The sequence below is a fragment of the Dama dama genome, chromosome 10 (genome assembly GCF_033118175.1).
Source record: "Dama dama isolate Ldn47 chromosome 10, ASM3311817v1, whole genome shotgun sequence".
In the NCBI taxonomy this organism is placed as follows: Eukaryota; Metazoa; Chordata; class Mammalia; order Artiodactyla; family Cervidae; genus Dama; species Dama dama.
In genome coordinates, this window is record NC_083690.1 from 11,563,503 (window position 1) to 11,583,108 (window position 19,606).

The 19,606-nt window shown below is 42.4% G+C and overlaps 1 long non-coding RNA gene across 2 annotated transcripts in view; it reads left to right on the forward strand.

Annotated features, from left to right (window-relative positions):
• The window catches only part of LOC133063449 (uncharacterized), a 29,922-nt gene extending 10,322 nt beyond the window's left edge, over nt 1-19,600 (forward strand). The window contains exons 2-6 of one of the 2 annotated variants that reach the window (XR_009694406.1): nt 12,592-12,712; nt 12,805-12,925; nt 13,649-13,804; nt 14,812-14,948; nt 18,022-19,600. This is a non-coding gene — a long non-coding RNA (uncharacterized LOC133063449). The remainder of the gene's footprint in view (nt 1-12,591; nt 12,713-12,804; nt 12,926-13,648; nt 13,805-14,811; nt 14,949-18,021) is intronic. The other variant, XR_009694407.1, reaches the window with a different exon arrangement.
• The last annotated feature ends 6 nt before the right edge of the window (nt 19,601-19,606 follow it).

Below are 19,606 nucleotides of genomic sequence, written 5' to 3' on the forward strand. Positions count from 1 at the left end.
TCACTTTCACCCAGTTGTTCTAATACCAATAACTAGAGAGTGCCCACCCCACCCCTGGCTTTGAAGTCTTTAGTTGTATAATAAATTCTTGAATGTATTATGTGTATTTGGTATTTTCTTCCATGCCATTGATTTGTTATACATATGTATAAATATCCATACATGTATATTTATTGGTATGAAATTGTTTTAATTAGTATAATCTGATTTAATATGTATTAGGGTTAGTTTTTCTTCACTGTTCTTTTCTGAAAATTTCTGGTTATTTAAAATTTCATCAACTTTAGAATCAGCTTGTCTAGTTTTAAAAATACGCACAAACATATACACGGACACGCATGTATATCCCTGTTGGGTATTTTTATTGAGATCATATTATTCCGTGTTAAATTTATGAAGTTAATTTTTTCGATTCTTTTTTTTTTTTTTTTTTGAGAAGTTACTTTTCAATGGCTTTTTTATTTTTTAAATGTATTTGTTTATTTTTAGCTGTGCTGAATCTTAACTGCTGCACACAGGCTTTCCCAAGTTGCAGTGAGTGGGGGCTACTCTTTATGAGCCAGGGCATCTCAGCGCGGTGGCTGCTCTTAGTTGCCGAGCACAGCCTCTCAGCTCTCGGCCCGGTAGCTGCTGCCCGTGGGCTCAGCAGTTGTGGGGCACAGACTTCGTTGCTCTGCAGCATGTAGACTCTTCCCTGACCAGGGACTGAACCCATGTCCCTTTCATCGGCAGGCAGATTCTTCTCCACTGTACCAACCAGGGAACTGGTTAACTTTTTTATGCAATAAAAATCGCTCATTTTACGTGTACATTCCAATGACGTCTAGTGAATTTAGAGTTGTGCCGCCATCTTTACGTATGTGAGAAACTTTCTATCACCCAAGAAGATTTTTCTGTGCCCATCTGCAGCCACTTCCTGCTCCCCCCGCCCCCCGCCCCGGGTACATGCAGCAACCAACCTTTGTGTTCTTTCTGTCTAGTTCCCTTTTCTGGACATCTCATATGAATGGAATCATACAATATGTGGTCTTTTGCATCTGTCTTTCCCTTAGCATAATGTTTTTGAGATTCATCTCTGTTCCTTTTAAGTGCATCGGCTCAGATGGTAAAGAATCCGCCTGCAATGCGGGAGACTTGGGTTCGATCCCTGGGTGTGGAAGATCCCTTGGAGAAGGAAATGGCAACCCACTCCAGTATTCTTGCCTGGAGAACCCCTGGACAAAGGAGCCTGGTGGGCTCCAGTCCGTGGGGTCGCAAAGAGTCGGACACGACTGAGCAACGTTCCATAGAATGGACATAGCACGATTTGTTCATTCGTTGAATAGCTGATGGGGCTTTGTGCACTGTCTTTGTCTAAGTGTGTGTTTTCATTTCTCTGAGGTAAGATACCTAGGAGTGGAACTGTTGAGCCATATGGTAAACATATTTTTAACTTTTTAAGAAATTGTTAGTTTCTTAGGGTGGCCACACCATCTTACATTCCCTCCAGCATGTGTGAGGGTTCCAATCCCACCATTCCCTAACACTTGGTATTGATAGTTACATCTCTTTAGTGTTGAACCTTTCTAAATTGGAACATACTCAGCACAGCTTTCTTTGCATTTGAAGTGTTTTACCTCCCTCCCAGCTTTTGTAGAGTCCCTCACATAGGTTGTACACATCTTTGTGCACTTATTGCTTGGGAGATTTACTGGGGGGTTATTCTTGTAAGTGGAATATTTTCTCCTAACTTTTCCATGTGCTTGCTGTTTATGCCTAGGAAGGCTGGGTGTTTGGTAGGTTACTTCTGTGTCTGACCCCCTAGAGAAATCTTTCACTGCCTGCCACCTTTTCTGGTTGCCTCCCTTGAATTTTTCCAGAGTAAACATAATTATTTGACCTCTTTCTTCTTAAATGGCTTCGTTTTTCCTCTTGCCTACTTTCATCAGCTAGAAACCTCATACAAAGCAGTGGTGCAGGGCATTCTTTTGTTCCAGAGTCTCATGGAGATTTCTGTTGCTTCCAGTCATTACAGATGAGTCTGATTTGGGGGCTCGGTGCATGTGTCTGTGTGTATAATTTTATCATGCTAACGATACCTTAATTAGATACCTCAAATTAGAAGAATGCCTTTTCTAATTTGATAAAATATTTTGTTAGTAAATGATGAATGCTGTCAAATGCCTTTTAATGACTATTACAGATCATGATTTTTCTTCTTTAATATATTAATGTAAAGTAAATTAAAACATCTCCTAATATCAAGCCTTCCTTGTTATATCATACAAGTCTCACTTGTTTCTGGTGACTTTCTCCCTTTCAATGCTCCTGTGGATTTTATTTGCTAATATTTTGGAGTTTTGCATTGATTTTTTTTTTTTTTTTTTTTTACACATAAGTGAAGTTGGCCTGTGGTTTTCCTTTGTTGTGCTATAGTGGTTGGTTTTTGGCCTCTACAGATTCCTGATAAAGAATTTGGAAGTATTTCTTCTTCTTCTAGGCACTGGAGCAGTTTACAGAGCATGGAAGTTAGCATTTAAGCTGGCTGATTTCACCTGGGAAACCATCCCTGCCTGAGGTCAGGGTCCCTTCTCCCCACTCCCACCATGGGGGCTTGGGGGGTGCTGGGATCTTTTCTAACAACTTGCTCAGTTTCTTCCAGTCTAGTTAGATATTTTCTCCCTTGGTGCTTGTTGGTACCTTGTTGGTACCTTCCCAGGTGGTACCAGTGGTAAATAACCCACCTGCCAATGCAGGAGACACCAGAGATGAGGGTTTGACCCCTGGGTCAGGAAGACACCCCAGAGAAGGAAATGGTACCCTGCTCTAGTATTCTTGTCTGGAAAATTCCATAGACATAGGGGTCTGACAGACTGCTGTCCATGGGGTTGCAAAGAGCTGAACATGACTGAACATGCACACCTTTTTTTTTCCCCCTAGATAATATCCATCTCCTCTTGAGTGTTGTTTACATAGTCAGCCTTGACAGTCCCCTTTTCATCTTGATCAACTCTACCCCTCTCCCCTCCAGTCCCCCTGGACTGACTTAAGGTTGTCATTTTTCTGTTTGTTTATCAATTTGTGAGAACTTTGACTTTCGGAGAATGCATACATGCTTCCAGGGAGAAATAAACTAAGACACCCATCACTTCCCAGACATCCTGAGTCGGCGGGAATTCACTGGAAAGCATCCTTTATTGGACAACCAGGGATCCTGCTCCTCTCTGGCAGCTGAATTCCAAGTTTACAGACCCGAGTGCTTCAGCCTGACCTCATTTCCACCCACTCCTTCCCCATCTTCAAAATAATTGAGAAGTGAGATTAGGTAATAAAAGCTGACTCAGTTTTTCCTAAGATGTGGGTTGAGTGGGTCAGCTCTTCTGCTCACTTTGACAAGGGTCGACATGAACTGCTTTTTCTCCTCCACTTCTGTTGTAAAACTCAGACTCACCCTTAATCAATGGCCACCCTTTAATGTGGTCATAACCCCAACAGACGGCAAGAAGGGGACTGATGGTGGTGAAGGGGAGCAAACGTGCCACCCCAAAATATGCCGCTTAAGTACAATGGCTGTTTGGAGCTGAAGGCAGCTGTGTGAGTTTTGGGTGTGCAGCAGAGTGATTCAGTTTTACGCGTATGTATGTCTATTCTGTTTTCAGATTCTTTTCCCTTCTAGATTATTACAGTGTTGAGTAGAGTTCCCTGTGATATACAGTAGATCTTATTGATTACCTATTTTAAATATAGTAGAGAATATATGGGCTTCCCAGGTGGCTCAGAGGTAAAGAATCCACCTGTCAATGCAGGAGATGCTGGTTTGATCCCTCAGTCAGGAAGATCCCCTGGAGGAGGAAATGGTAACCTACTCCAGCATTCTTGCCTGGAGAATCACATGGATGGAGGAGCCTTGCAGGTTACAGGGTCACAAAGAGTCAGATATGCCTGAGTATGCATGTGCGCACACACATATACACACACAGTGAATATATGTTAATCTCAGCCTCCTAATTTATCCCTGCCCAACCAACTTTACCTTTTGGTAACCAAAGTTTGTTTTCCAAATCTGTGAGTCTGTTTTGTAAATAAGTTCATTTGTATCCTTTTTAGATTCCATATATAAGTGATATATGGTATTTGTGTTTCTCTTTCTGATTTCACTTTTCTAGGTCCATCCATGTTGCTGCAAATAGCATTATTTCATTCTTTTTCATGCCTGAGTAATATTAGTAATATACCATATCTTTATCCATTCATCTGTTGATGGACATTTAGGTTGCTTCCATATCTTGGCTATTGTAAATAAGTGCTAGACTGAACATTGGGGGTGCATGTATCTTGGTTTTCTCTAGATATATGCCCAGGAGTGGGATTTCAGGATCATATAATAGCTCTATTTTTAGTTTTTTGAGGAACGTCTATACTGTTCTCCCCAGTGGGTATACCAATTTAGATTCCCACCAACAGTGTAGGAGGATTCCCTTTTCTCCATATCCTCTCCAGTATTTATTTTTGGTAGACTTTTTGATGATGGTCATCCTGACCAGTCCCTGAGGTGGTACTTCACTGTAGTTTTGATTTGCATTTCTCTAATAATTAGCAGTGTTGAACATCTTTTCATGTGCTTTTTGGTATTTCTTGCTATCTGTATGTCTTCTCTGGAGCAATGTCTATTTAGACCTTCTGCCTATGTTTTTGATTGGGTTTTTTGTTTTTTTTTTATACTGAGCTGCATGAGCTGTTTGTATATTTTGGGGATTTAACCCCTTATTGGTCACTTCATTTGCAAATATTTTATCCCATTCTGTAAGTTGTCTTTTTGTTTTGTTTATGGTTTCCTTTGCTGTGCTAAAGCTTTTAAGTTTAATCAAGTCCCATTTGTTCATTTTTGTTTTTTCATTACTCTTGGAGGTGGATCAAAAAAGATCTGTGATTTGTGTCAAAGAGTGTTCTGCCTATGTTTTCCTCTAAGAGTTTTATAATGTCCAGCTTTACATCTGGATCTTTAATCCAGTTTGAGTTTATCTTTGTGTATGATGCTAGGGAGTGTTCTAATTTTGTTCTATTACATGTAGCTGTCCAGTTTCCCCAGAACCACTTATTGAAGAGACTGTTTTTTCTCCACTGTATATTCTTACCTCCTTTGTTATAGATTAGGTGACCATAGGTGCATGGACTTGTCTCTGGGCTTCTATCCTGTTCCATTCATCTGTATTTCTGTTTTTGTGCCAATGCCATGCTGCTTTGATCACTGTAGCTTTGTAGGATAGTCTGAAGTGACAGAGCCTGGTTTTTCCAGCTCTGTTTGTTGTCGTCATTTGTTTCTGGCCGTGGCACACAGGACCTTAGTTCCCAAACCAGGGATCAAACCCAGGCCCCCTGCAGTGGACGTATTGAGTCTTAACCACTGGATCACAGGAAAGTCCCTGTTTTCACTTCTCAAGATTCTTGGGCTATTTGGGGTCTTTCATGTTTCCACATAAATTGTAAAAATTTTTTGTTCTAATTCTGTGATAAATTTTGTTGGTAATTTCATAGTGATTGCATTCAATCTGTAGATTGCTTTGGGTAGTGTAATCATTTTCACAATATTGATTATTTCAATCCAAGAATATGGTATATCCCTTTGTGTTGTCTGTGACTTTTTTCATGAGTGTCTTTACTGTGTTATGAGTACAGGTCTTTTGCCTCCTTAAGTAGGTTTATTCCTAGGTACTTTATTCTTTCTGTTGTAGTGATAAATGAGATAGTTTCCTGAATTCCTGATCTTTCATATTGTAAATGTATAGAAATGCAAGAGTATTTCTGTGTGTTAACTTTATACCTTGTGACTTTATCAAATTCATTGAGCTCTAGTAGTTTTCTGGTAGCCTCTTTAGGATTTTCTGTGTATAGTATCATGTCATCTGCAGACAGTGGCAGTTTTACTTCTTTTCCTATCTGGATTCCTTTGGTTTCTTTTTCCTCTCTGATTGCTGTGGCTAGGACTTCCAAAACTATGTTGAATAAAAGTGGTGAGAATGAATATCCTTTGTCCTGTTCCTGATCTTAGAGGAGATGCTTTCAGTTTTTCACTATTGAGTAAGATATTAGCTGTGCGTTTGTCATGTATGGCCTTCATTATGTTGAGATAGGTTCCCTTTATGCCCACTTTCTGGAGAGTATTTTTTATCATAAGTGGGTGTTGAATTTTGTCAAAAGCATCTATTGAGATGATCGTATGGCTTTTATTTTTCAATTTGTTAATATGATGAATCACACTGATTGATTTGGAGATACTGAAAAATCCTTGCATGTCGATCCCAAACTTCCTAACCATCCCTTCCCCCATCCTTTCTCCTGGTAACCATAAGTTCATTTTCTATGTCTGTAAGTCTGTTTCTATTTTATAAATAAGTTCATTGGTATGGCTTCTTTGTTCAGTTCAGTCTCTCAGTCATGTCTGACTCTCTGCGACCCCATGAATCGCAGCACGCCAGGCCTCCCTGTCCATCACCAACTCCCAGAGTTTACTCAAACTCTTGCCCATCGTGTTGGTGATGCCATCCAGCCATCTCATGCTCTGTCGTCCCCTTCTCCTCCTGCCCCCAATCCCTCCCAGCATCAGGGTCTTTTCCAATGGGTTTCTTTGTAGATTCTGCATATAAGGGAACTTTGCTCAACATTATGTGGCAGCCTGAATGGGGGGAAGTTTGGGGGGGGATGGATACATGTATATGTATGGCTGAGTCCCTCTCCTGTCCACTTGAAACTATCACAACAGCATCAATCATCTGTACTCCAGTATAAAATTTAAAAAGAAAAATCCTTGCATCCCTGGATAAATCCCACTTGGTCATGGTGTATGATCCTTTTAATGTGTTGTTGGATTCAGTTTGCTGTATTTTGTTGAGGATTTTTGCAACTATGTTCATCAGTGATGTTGGCATGTGATTTTCTGTGTGATATCTTTGGTTTTGGTATCAGGGCCTTATAGAATGAGTTTGGGACTGTTCTTTCATCTGCAGTTTCTGGAAATCGTTTCAGAAGGATGTGTGTGTCAGAAGGATAGGCTCTCCTCTAAACGTTTGATAGGACTTGCCTGTGAAGCCATCCTAGACTTTTGTTTGTTGGGAATTTTAAAATCACAGTTTCAATTTCAGAGCTTGTGATTGTGTGTTAGTTGCTCAGTTGTGTCTGACTCTTTGTGACCCCATGGACTTCAGCCCACCAGGCTTCCTTGGTTCATGGAATTCTCCAGGCAAGAATACTGGAGTGGGTTGCTATTCCCTTCTCCAGAGGATCTTCCCAACCCAGGGATCAAACCTAGGTCTCCTGCATTGCAGGCAGATTCTTTACCGTCTGAGCCACCATCGATCCTTTTGCTTGTTTTTTTGGTCTGTTCATATTTTCTATTTATTCCTGGTTCATTTTGGAAGATTGTATACACCTTCCTAAGAATTTGTCCCATTTCCTCTAAGTTGTCCTTTTTATTTTTCTCTCATGATCTTTTGTATTTCCGTGGTGTCTGTTGTAACTTCTCCTTTTTCATTTTAAATTTTATTGATTTGAGCTCTGTCCTCTTTTTCCCTTGATGAGTCTAGCTAATGGTTTATCAATTTTGTTTATCTTTTCAAAGAACCAGCATTTGGTGTCATTGATCTTTTCTATTGCTTTCTTCATCTCTAGTTCATTTATTTCTGCTCTGATCTTTATTAATTTCTTTTGTTCTGCTAACTTTGAGTTTTGTTTGTTCTTCTTTCTCTAGTTGCTTTTGGTGTAAGGGTAGGTTGTTTATTTGGGATTTTTCTAGTTTCCTGAGGTAAGATTGTACTGCTATAAACTTCCCTCTTAGAACTGCTTTGCTGTGTCCGACAGATTTTGAATCATGATATATTCATTTGTCTCTAAGTATTTTTTGATCTCTTCTTTGATATCTTTAGTGATCCTTTGGTAGTTTCATAGCATTTTGTTTACCCTCCATGTGTTTGTGTTGTTTTTTTTTTTTTTACAGTTTTTTTTTCCCTTGTAGTTGGTTTCTAATCTTGTAATGTTAAGGAGAGACCACTTTTAAAATCTGTTTATTCATTGATGGACACTTGGGTTGCTTTCTATCTGCTTCCTTTCTTCCTTTTTAACTTTTAAAAACTCTCAGGGACAAAAAAGCATAATAATTATAAAGATAATTTTAAAAGAAAAATAATCAAATTAACTTTTTAAAAAATAACCAACTGTGTGTCATGCCCTTCCTTTATGGAGTTCCCATTTTCTTCTATTCCTTACCAGCTTTTGTCCATATGCAGTCATTATTATTACAGATTTTTATGCACTCTTCCGCTTTACTTGGAAGCTAATTCTTTTTTATGTTAAGACATTGCCTGATGCTGAACTTTTTGACAAATGAGTTCAAGATAGTATTTGCAATAAACTACAAGTTAAAAAAATAATTTCCCTGTTGGCTGTCTTTAATTTTTATTATCTTGAGTAATAAAATTATTTTGAAATCTTTTGGAATCATTTTCTCCTTTCACTCCCTCGTTTTGGATAAAGGCCCAGGAGTGGGCTTATTAGGTCAAAGGAAAGAATGGTTTTAAGACTTTCAAAACCTGCTACTGAGGTTGTTCATAACTGAAACCACTCTTTACAGAATTTGAGGGGGAGGGGTTTTGCTGACAGCCTCACCAGTTCTGGGTATTATTATTTGTGTATCTATTTTATAATGTAATAAATTAGGTTATGATGATTATTCTCATTCACATTTGGTTTCCAGTATCATTAAATGTTCCGCCTAATGTTTACTCATCACTTGTATCTTTCTACTTTTGAATTGCCTTCTCTGACCTTTTACCAGATTATCTCATGGAGAGTCAATTTCAAAGGAATTTACCTGAACCTGCTCTTAGTTGGCCTTAGGTATGAACATTTATAGGTATTTAAAAAATTTTTTTTTAATTTATTTTTGGCTTTGCTAGGTTTTTGTTGCCGCATGGGCTTTTTGTTTTTCTCTAGTTGTGATGTGCAGGCTTCTCATTGCCTTGGCTTCTCTTGTGGAGCACAGGCTTTAGTGCGCGTGGGCTTCAGTAGTTGTGGCTTCCAGGCTTTAAAGCACAGGCTCCATAGTTGTGGCTCATGGGCTATTTATAGGTAATTTTTAATGGAATCCTTCCCTATTTTTCTAAATGCAACACATGTGCATGCACACCCCCACACACTACAAATTGCCAAGTGTTGATGTTGAGTCAGCCTGGAGGAGGAGGATCTGTGCTCTGTCCTGGGGCCCCCAATGTGCCCAGCCCACTGCTAGGTCCCTGGTCAGTGTGTGAGGGTCAGAGCGGGGAGGCAGGCTGGCAAGTCTTTCTGCAGCTTCCTTTCTGGGCCGGAAACCCCTGAGCCATTGCACAGATTTAGAGAAACCTGCAGGTGGTTGCAAAGTGTGGGCGCAGCCGTCTCCAGCCTCCTCAGGCCCCTGCATTCCAGCGGTTTGCCTTCCATTGCCCCCTTCCCTCCTCCTCCAGGGCCGAGTTCCAAGGCCCAACACAGCACTTCAGTGGGTGCATTTCTGCTCAGGCATGAGACGGCTTTTGGGTCATTTTGATGCCTATTATTTTTCTTATATTTATAATACTTTTAACAAATATTTTTCATTTGGCTGCACTGGGTCTTAGTTGGGGCACACAGGATCTTCAGTCTTCATTGCGGCATGTGAGATCTTTAGGATGCGTGTGGAATCTTGGTTGTGGCATGTGGGACTAGTTCTCTGACCAGGGGGATTGAACCCAGGTCCCTGCATTGGGAGGGTGGACCACAGGGGAAGTCCCTGTTTTGACACCTATTAGGAAAAAATGAGAAGACAGTGGCACCCCACTCCAGTACTCTTGCCTGGAAGATCCCATGGACGGAGGAGCCTAGTAGGCTGCAGTCCATGGGATCTCGAAGAATCGGACACGACTGAGCAACTTCACTTTCACTTTTCACTTTCATGCATTGGAGAAGGAAATGGCAACCCACTCCAATGTTCTTGCCTGGAGAATCCCAGGAATGGCGGAGCCTGGTGGGCTGCTGTCTATGGGGTCGCACAGAGTCGGACACGACTGAAGCGACTTGGCAGCAGCAGCAGGAAAAAATGAACAAGCATTCCACATTATGGCTTGGGATACAGCTGAAGTTCATTTGACTCTTTCGTAAAGATAAGACTATAGGCACACCTTGGTGATGTCTGGGTTCAGTTCCAGACCACTGACATAAAGTGAGTCACAGGAACATTTTGGTTTTCTACTGCTTATAATAGTTATGTTTATACTGTAGTCTGTTGAGTGTGCAATACCATTGTTTCTAAAAAAAAAAAAAAAAAAAAAAAACAGTGTGCGTATCTTAATTATTGCTAAAAAAAAAAATGCTAGTTGTAGTAGTAACATCACAGATCACCGTAACACATATAATAATAATGAAAAAGCCTGAAATGTTGTGAGAATTACCAAATGTGACAGAGACACCAAGTGAGCGATGCTCGGAGGAAAATGGCACTGACAGATTTCCTCAACACAGGGCTGCTGCAAGCCTTCCATTTTAAAATATAAACCACCCTCCCCAACACCCAAAATGCAGTCTCTGCAAAGTGCAATGAGATGAGGTATGCCTATAGACGGTACAAGGCCACCATGAAGTGGAAAGCAGGTGGTTGTGGTTGGGCATGCTTAGGGGCAGATGGGCCCAGCTCAGCGCCAGCCTGGCCGTCTGCTAGTCGTGTGACCTTGGGTACATCCCCTCAGCTCTCTGAGCCTGCTGCCACTGCTGCGTCTGGTATTCAGGGATCATCCACACCTCTGCTGCTAAGTCGCTTCAGTCGTGTCCGACTCTGTGCAACTCCATAGACGGCAGCCCACCAGGCTCCCCCATCCCTGGGAGTCTCCAGGCAAGAACACTGGAGTGGGGTGCCATTGCCTTCTCCCCACACCTCGTCGGGTTATTAAAAAGTCAGAAGAGCAAACGTGTTTTGAAGAGCAGAGCTTGGACCCTGGGGTCTTCTGGTTGTAATAACCATGGCAACATAGCACTCCCTCCAGAGGGTGGGAATGAGCAGGACCAGATCCCCCATTTGCATTCACTTCTGGCAAGTCTAAAACCTTCTCGAGTTCCTCTTTCTAAACTTCACTGAGCACCTGCTGTGTGCTGAGGATTCCATGTGGGGAGGCCAAGAACAGCTGAGAACTGGCATCTGGCTTTCTGGTAGCCCCAAGCCTTATGGCTGAGAGCTCACCCACTGCTCTGGACTCTTGATTCCGTGTAGAGAGGGTCCTGGAGGCCCCCTGCTGGTGAGCAGGTTTCACAACCCCCCAGGCCTCCCCACTCCACCCCATCCCTCCAGTGGAACAGATGACCCCACCAATCTAATACACGTGTGCTTGGATTCTGCCAGCTTTATTTTTTCAAGGGAAACACCTTCTCCCAAAGAAAGTGAACAACTCTGCAGGCTGTACCCCTGGGGGCTGAATGCCCAGAGCACAGGTCCATGGAAGCCAGTCCCCTGGAACATTCAGCCTTAGAATCAGGATCTATGCCAAGAGGGAAGCACCCAACCAGGCTTTGATTAAGGGATTTGGGACCATCCGTTCCCCTCAAAGAACCTCATGCCTCACGGGAAGCCGATCCCAAGCTAGGAAGACCCAGGGCAGCCTGACTCATATAGCAGAGGCTTCAGAAATAGCAGCCGGGCAAGTGAAGAAATAGCACAGGCAAGAACAGTTCTGAAGTGGCATCCCCTCTCCAGAGCAGGATCCAGTGGGCCAGGCTGTCTGCTGGATCACAGGGCAGGTGTTGAGGAAGATGGAGAATTATCCAGACCAGTGTGGGCTCCATCGCCCCCAGAGGTATTTCAAAATCACTAACAGCCCTTCTTTCCTGGATCCATCTCAGTCCTGATCTTCTCTGACTTCCTGGTATTTCATGTTCATCATTCTACCCCATACGAGAATCTTGACCTTGCTGGATGAGATGAGATTGTGGCAGACAGAGAGGGAGTCTGAGATCTTTGGCAAGCCTGGTGCTGGCTCAGGCAGAATCTCAAACTGCAGAGAAAAGAGGAGGGAAGTATAAGGCTTTGTGGACCCAGAGGACAGGGAACTCCCTGTTTCCTGGAATCAAGCTGGGGGTTCCGGTTACAGTCCTTGGCACACTGCAGGCCCAGCAGGGTCAGGCCTCAAGTGGCCCCCATTAAAAGGATATCTCTCCCTTTTAATGGGCAGATGGTTCCCAGCCTGGGAGAGGACTGGACCCAGGCACCTGATGCTTTGGGAGTACAGATGATGTACCCAAAGTTGGTGGGTAAGGGGGTGAAAGAATCTGCCTGCAATGCAGGAGATGCAGGTTCAATCCCTGGGTCAGGAAGATCTCCTGGAGAAGGGAACCCCCTCCAGTATTCTTGCCTGAAGAATCCCATGGACAGGGGAGCCTGGTGGGCTATAGTTCAGGGTGTCGCAGAGAGTCAGACACGACTAAGCTATCTAGTCGATTGGTGAAGGGGGAGTTCAGGAGCTGAATCCTGATGGAGAGAGGGTATCCAGGTCATGGGAGTAGCAGGGATATGCAGATGTTTCTGAAACACTCGGTGACCTCTGGATGACTTCTCTGCACTTTCAGAAGGAGCCACAACCGTACCCCTTGGATCTCCAGTTCACTCTGAAGCAGGGACCTCTTCAACTTAGGGGTCATAGACCCAGGCAGATCCTCTGCACCTCTCTGGGCAAGGCACCATCGGCAGGTGAATTTGTAAAAATTTTAAAAAAATATTTATTAGTTTTGACTGTGCTGAGTCTTAATTGCAGCACACTGGATCTGTGATCTTGGTTGCAGCACACGGGATCTTTAGTTGCAGCATGCAGGATCTAGTTTCCTGGCCAGGGATTGAATCCGGGCCCCCCTGCATTGGGAATGCAGAGTCTTAGCCATTGGACCACCGGGGAAGTTCTAGCAGGTGAGTTTTAATCTCTGTTACTTTCTTTTTCTGGTCTCCGTGTGATGGGGTCATCAATACAATATGAAATAAAAGCAGAGACAAAGAGTGTCTGTCTCCTTGCCAACCTGCTTCTGATGTTTATCCATCAGCTATGATGTTAAAGGCTGGGTACCAAATACCTCAGGTTACCAGGTTAAGGAAGGTCCCTCCCAGCCCTCATTTGCTAAGAGAATGTTTAAAAGGAAAGTATGAGCATTAGAGAAGCTTACTGAATGCCTGTTCTGTCATCTGTTGATATTCTATCTTTGGTTCTTTTTCAGACATGATAGTATACTTTTAATAGTTTCTAGTTCCCTGCCAGAATGTACAGCCTGTGTTGGAAAAACCCACTTCTGAATTCCTGTTTGTGTCTATTGTCTTGTCTGTACTGGTTCTTGCTCTAAGAATTTTGTCTCCTTAAGTGTATTTATTTTTTCTTAATAATTACAGTGGTTGTAAGTATAGTGTTTAGAGTTGTATTACCATGCCTAGCATATGAAGTAGGTGCTGAGTAAAAGTTTCTCATTCAAAAGTTCTTAGTTGTGGCAAAATATGCATAACAAAAAAGTTGACCATCTTAACAGGTCAGTAGTGTTAAGTTACTTTCACTTTGTTGTGCAATCAACCCCCACCTCAGGAACCCTTTTCATCTTGCAAAATTGAAACTCTGTCCCCACTAAATAACTCCCATTATCTCCTTAGACCAGCTCATGGCAACCACCATCCTATGTTCTATCTCTATGAATTTGACAACAGTGAACATGAAGAAGCTCAGTCATGTCCGACTCTTTGCGACCCCGTGGACTGTAGCCCACCAGGCTCCTCCGTCCATGGGATTCTCCAGGCAAGAATACTTGAGTGGGTTGCCATTTCCTTCTCCAGGGGATCTTCCCGACCCAGGGATCGAGCCCAGGTCTCCCACACTGCAGGCAGACGCTTTAACCTCTGAGCCACCAACTTTAGGTGCCTCATATCAGGGGAATCATAGAGTATTGGTCTCTTTGTGACGGGCCTATTTCACTCAGCACAATGTCCTCAAAGTTCAGCAATGTTGTATCGTGTCATAATTCCCTTCCTTTTTAAAACTGAGTAACATTCCATTGCACATATACACATGTTTTGCTTATCCATTCAGTTGTTGACGGACACTCGGGTTCTTGAAACTCATGGCTATTGTGAAGAATGATGCTCTGATAGTCATACAAACATCTCTTTGAGACCCTGCTTTCAATTCTTTTGCGGCATTATATCCAGAAGTGGAATGACTGGATCATATGGTAGTTTAATTTTTAATTTTTGGGGGGAACAGTCATGCTGTTTTCCATATTGGTTGCACCATTTTATACTGCCACCAACAGTGCACAATAGTTCCAATTTCTTCACATCCTTGCTAACACTGTTCTCTAAGTTTTTGATAGTAGCCACCCTAATGGGTGTGAATTCATATCTCATTGTGATTTTGATTCACATTTCCCCTAATGACGGGTGATACTGAGCATCTTCTCATGTGCTTATTGGTCATTTGTATATCTGGTTTGGAGGAATGTCTATTCAAGTCCTTTGACCAATTTTTAAACAGGTTTTATTGTTGAGTTGTAGACATTCTTTGTATATTTGGAATATTAACCCCCATCAGATAATGATTTGCAAGTATTTCCTCCCACTCCACAAGTTGCCTTTATACTCTGTTGATTGTGTCATTTCGCACACAGGAGTTTTTAATTTTGGTGATGTCCAGCTGGTCTATTTATTCTCGTTTTAAAGATTTATTTATATTTTTGGTTGTGTTGGGTCTTCATTGCTGCACGTGAGCTTTCTCTAGTTGTGGTGCAGACTTCTCATCGCACTGGCTTTTCTTGTTGCAGAGCATCCTCGGCACACGGGCTTAGCTGCACACGCCATGGGGGATCTTCTTGGAGCAGGGATCAAACCCATGTCCTCTGTAGTGGCAGGCAGATTCTTAACCACTGGACCACCAGGGGAGTCCCCCCTATATTTCCTGGTAAGGGTTTTATAGTTTTAGTTCTAATATTTACGTATTTGATCTACTTTTATATGATATTAGAGATGATCATGTGTTTTTCCCCCCGTCATTCTGCTAATACGATGTATTGCATTGATTTTCCTATGTTGAACCATGCTTGCACTGCAGGAATAAACCCACCTGGTTATGATGTATAATCCTTTTAACGTGCTCTTGAATTCTGTTTGTCAGTGCCGTTGTCCCTCAGTATCCACGGGTTCCAGGACCCACCATGGATACCAAACTCTGTGGATGCTCAAGTCCCTATATAAAATGATATAATATTTGCATACAGTGCATGTACATCCTCCTGTATAGTTTAAATCATCTCTAGGTTAGTTAGAATACCTAAATACAATGTAAATGCTATGTAAATAGTTGCCAGCATGCAACAACTTCAAGACTTCAACAACTTCAATATATATGGAACATAAATATATACATATACACACACACACACACACATATACATATGTCAAGCCTGGTTGATCTGCAGTGTTACTCAAATTCTGTTTCCTTATTAATCTTCTCTTTGGTTGTTCTATCCATTACTGAAGTGTACTCTCAGTTACTGCTGCTGCTAAGTCACTTCAGTCGTGTCCGACTCCGTGTGACTCCATAGACGGCAGCCCACCAGGCTCCCCCATCCCTGGGATTCTCCAGGCAAGAACACTGGAGTGGGTTGCCATTTCCTTCTCCAATGTGTGAAAGTGAAGTTGCTCAGTCATGTCCGACTGTTAGCAACCCCATGGACCGCAGCCTACCAGGCTCCTCCGTCCATGGGATTTTCCAGGCAAGAGTACTGGAGTGGGGTGCCGTTGCCTTCTCCGACTCTCAGTTACTATTTGTATGCAATACCATTTTTCCCATCCTTTCACTTTCAACCTATGTGTATCTTTAGATCTAAAGTGAGTCTCTTGAAGACAGCTCAAATTATTCCATTTTTCAGCTCCTGAACTTATTTCTTTATTATAATTTCCACTTCTTTGTTGACAGTCTCATTTTGCTCATGTTATTTTCCTGATTTCACTTAGTTGTCTGCCATCTTTCTTCTCCTTCAGCTGACTGAGCATATTTAAAGAAGTTGTTTTGAGACCTATCAGTTTCTTGCGAGTTTCTGGAGATTTACTCTGTTTCTCTGAACGGGCCCTGTCTCCCTGTTTTTTTGTATGTCTTGTCATCTTTTGTTGGAACGGGGCATTTGAAAAGACACCCACCTCTCCCGCTCTTTGCAGACTGCCCCTGTTCAGGGGAAGGCCTTCACTAATCAGCCTGGTATGAAAGTTCAGGGTTCGTTCAAATACTTTCTAGCGGGTGTATCTTCCCTGGGCCTGTGTGTGTCTGCTTTAACTCCACATTCCCAGCAGACTAGCCGCCTCACCCCCACCTCTCAGGGATTTAGATACAGTGTTGTATCTGTCTGTCCATAATCTTGCCCCCAGTCACCTGCAGGCCTGCAGACTCTTGGCAGCTGTCTCTGGCAGCAGCACCTACCCCTGCTTTCAGCAACCACCCACATGATATCCAAACCATGCCAGCATTCTTATCATCACTGAGTCAGAGACAGGAGCCCCCGGCAGGTCCCAGACAAGTCAGCACATTGCAAGCAAGTTCCATTCCTTTCCTTCCACCCCAAAGCAGGAGCCAGGAACCGACTGCCTTCTCCGAGAGTGTACTGGGGAAGGCAAGCAAACAAACAAAAAAAAAGCCATGAAATTTCCTACTGTTTGGAGTGAGACTTTTTCTCAGTCAGGCACTCACTTGATTGTTGCTGCTGCTTAACTGGGTTCTAGGGTTCTCACAAAGCTACTTTGGTCCACTTATTGTTCTATACTCAGTGTTTCCACGGAGGAATAAGGATTTGTAGATTTCTAGCCTGTCGCCTTGCTGATGACACTCTCCTGTCTTCCCCCTGGATTTTGATCAAAATATTTCCAAACACCATTTTTTTCTGTCTTGTCCAACATTATTAGATATCCTACCAGAAGGATTGTCCTGAATAGTCTAAGTTGCCTACTTTAGTACACTGTTCTTAAATACCATCCTTGGGTTCCAGAGATTACTTCCAGTTGGTCATGATGTTTTCTTAGCTTATGTCTCAATAAATTTCTGAATTTCACTCACTAACATATTAGTAACATCTACATTCAAGTTTGCAGTTGGGCTTCTAACTTTCCTCTCTTGCCCTTGAGTTGTCATCTTCCATCAGATAATACTAATTTCATTAAAAAGAGTTGGGAAGAGGAGGGTCTCATTTTTATATTCTGGAACAGTTGTGGTACATTATTACAACTTGCCTATAAAACTATCTGGGCCTGGTGTTTTATATTTAAGATCTTTTTATTTTAAAATAATTATAGATTGGGAGGAAGTTCAAAGATAGTATTGGGTTTTCAGGTGGTGCTAGTGGTAAAGAACCTGCTTGCCAATGCTGAAAATGCAGATTTGACCCCTGGGTCAGGAAGCTCCCCTGGAGGAGGGCATGGCAGCCCTCTCTAGTATTGTTGCCTGGAGAATCCCATGGACAGAGGAGCCTGGCAGGCTACAGCCCATGGGGTCACAAAGAGCTGGACACGACTGACGACTGAAGCAACTCAGCACACACCACAAAGATAGTACAGAGATGTCCTGTGTATCTTTTATCCCACTCCCCCCAATGTTTACATCTTCCATAATTATAGTACCATAACAAAACCCAAGCACTGACATTGTGTATAATTCTGTGACATTTTGCCACAGTTGTGGATTCATGTAACCACCACCATCAAACTTTAGAGCTGTTGCATCACCACAGGCATCTCCCTTTTTCTACCCTATTATAGTCACACCCACTCCTCCTCCCAGTAGCTACTAATTTGTTGTTTATAATTTGTAGTTTTGAGAATGTTATAGAATCATACAGCGCATGATCCTTGAATTTGTCTTTTTTCATTCATGCTTTGGAGATCTGTCCAAGTTGTTGCCTGTATCAGTAGTTTGTTCCCTTCTATTGCTGAGTGGTATTCCAGAGTATAGATGTACCAGAATTTGTTTAACTATGTACTGACCGTAGGTTATTTTGGTGGTTACAAGTTGCTCAAGATTCTCCAAACCAGGCTTCAACCGTATGTGAACCCATGAACTTCCAGATGTTCAAGCTGGATTTCGAAAAGGCAGAGGAACCAGAGATCAAATTGCCAACATTTCATTGGATCATCAAAAAAGCAAGAGAATACCAGAAAAACATCTACTTCTGCTTCATTGTGACAAAAAGCCTTTGACTGTGTGGATCACAACAAACTGTGGAAAATTCTTCAAGAGATGGGCATACCAGACCACCTTACCTGTCTCTTGAGAAGTCTGTATGCAGGTCAAGAAGCAACAGTTAGAACCGGACATGGAACAACAGACTGGTTCCAAATTGGGAAAGGAGTATGTCAAGGCTATGTATTGTCACCCTGCTTATTTAACTTATATGCAGAGTACATCGTGTGAAATGCCAGGCTGGATGAAGCACAATTTGAAATCAATATTGCCAGGAGAAATATCAATAACCTCAGATATGCAGATGACATCACCCTTATGGCAGAAAGCAAAGAAGAACTAAAGAGCCTCTTGATGAAAGTGAAAGAGAAGGGTGAAAAAGCTGGCTTGAAACTCAACATTCAAAAACAAGATCATGGCATCTGGTCCATGGTTATGGCATCACTTCATGTCAAATAGGTGGGGAAACAAAGGAAACAGTGACACACTTTATTTTTCTGGGCTCCAAAATCACTGCAGATGGTGACCGCAGCCATGAAATTAAAAGATGCTTGCTCCTTGGAAGACAAACTATGACCAACCTAGACAGCATATTAAAAAGCAGACATTACTTTGCCAACAAAGGTCCATCTAGTCAAAGCTATGGTTTTTGTAGTAGTCATGTATGGATGTGAGAGTTGGACTATAAAGAAAGCTGAGCACCAAAGAATTGATGCTTTAGAACTGTGGTGTTGGAGAAGACTCTTGAGAGTCCCTTGGACAGCAGGGAAATCAAACCAGTCCATCCTAAAGGAAATCAGTCCTGAGCATTCATTGGAAGGACTGATGCTGAAGCTGAAACTCTAGTCCTTTGGCCACCTGATGCGAAGAACTGACTCACTGGAAAAGACCCTGATGCTGGTAAAGATTGAAGGCAGGAGGAGAAGGGGACAACAGAGGATGAGATGGTTGGATGGCATCACTGACTTGATGGACATGGGTTTGAGCAAGCTCTGGGAGTTGTTGGTGATGGACAGGGAAGCCTGGCATGCTGCAGGTCTTGGGGTCACAAAGAGTCAGACACGACTGAGTGAACTGAACTGAATAATAGTGCTATGAATAATCCTACACAGGTTTCTGTGTAAACACTTGTTTTCATTTCTCTGGGATAATATCCAGGAATGCATTTGCTGGATCACGTCATAAGTGTATGTTTAGCTTTTTCTCCAGTGACTGTACCATTTTCCCTGCCCACCAGCAATATATGAGAACAAGTTTCTTCACATTCTTGCCAGCATTTGGTACTGTCACTGTTTTTCATTTTAACTGTTGTAATAGGCGTGTAAAGTGTTAATCTCATTTTCCTACTGGCTGGTACTGCTGACTATCTTTTCAGGTGCTTATTTGCCATCGGG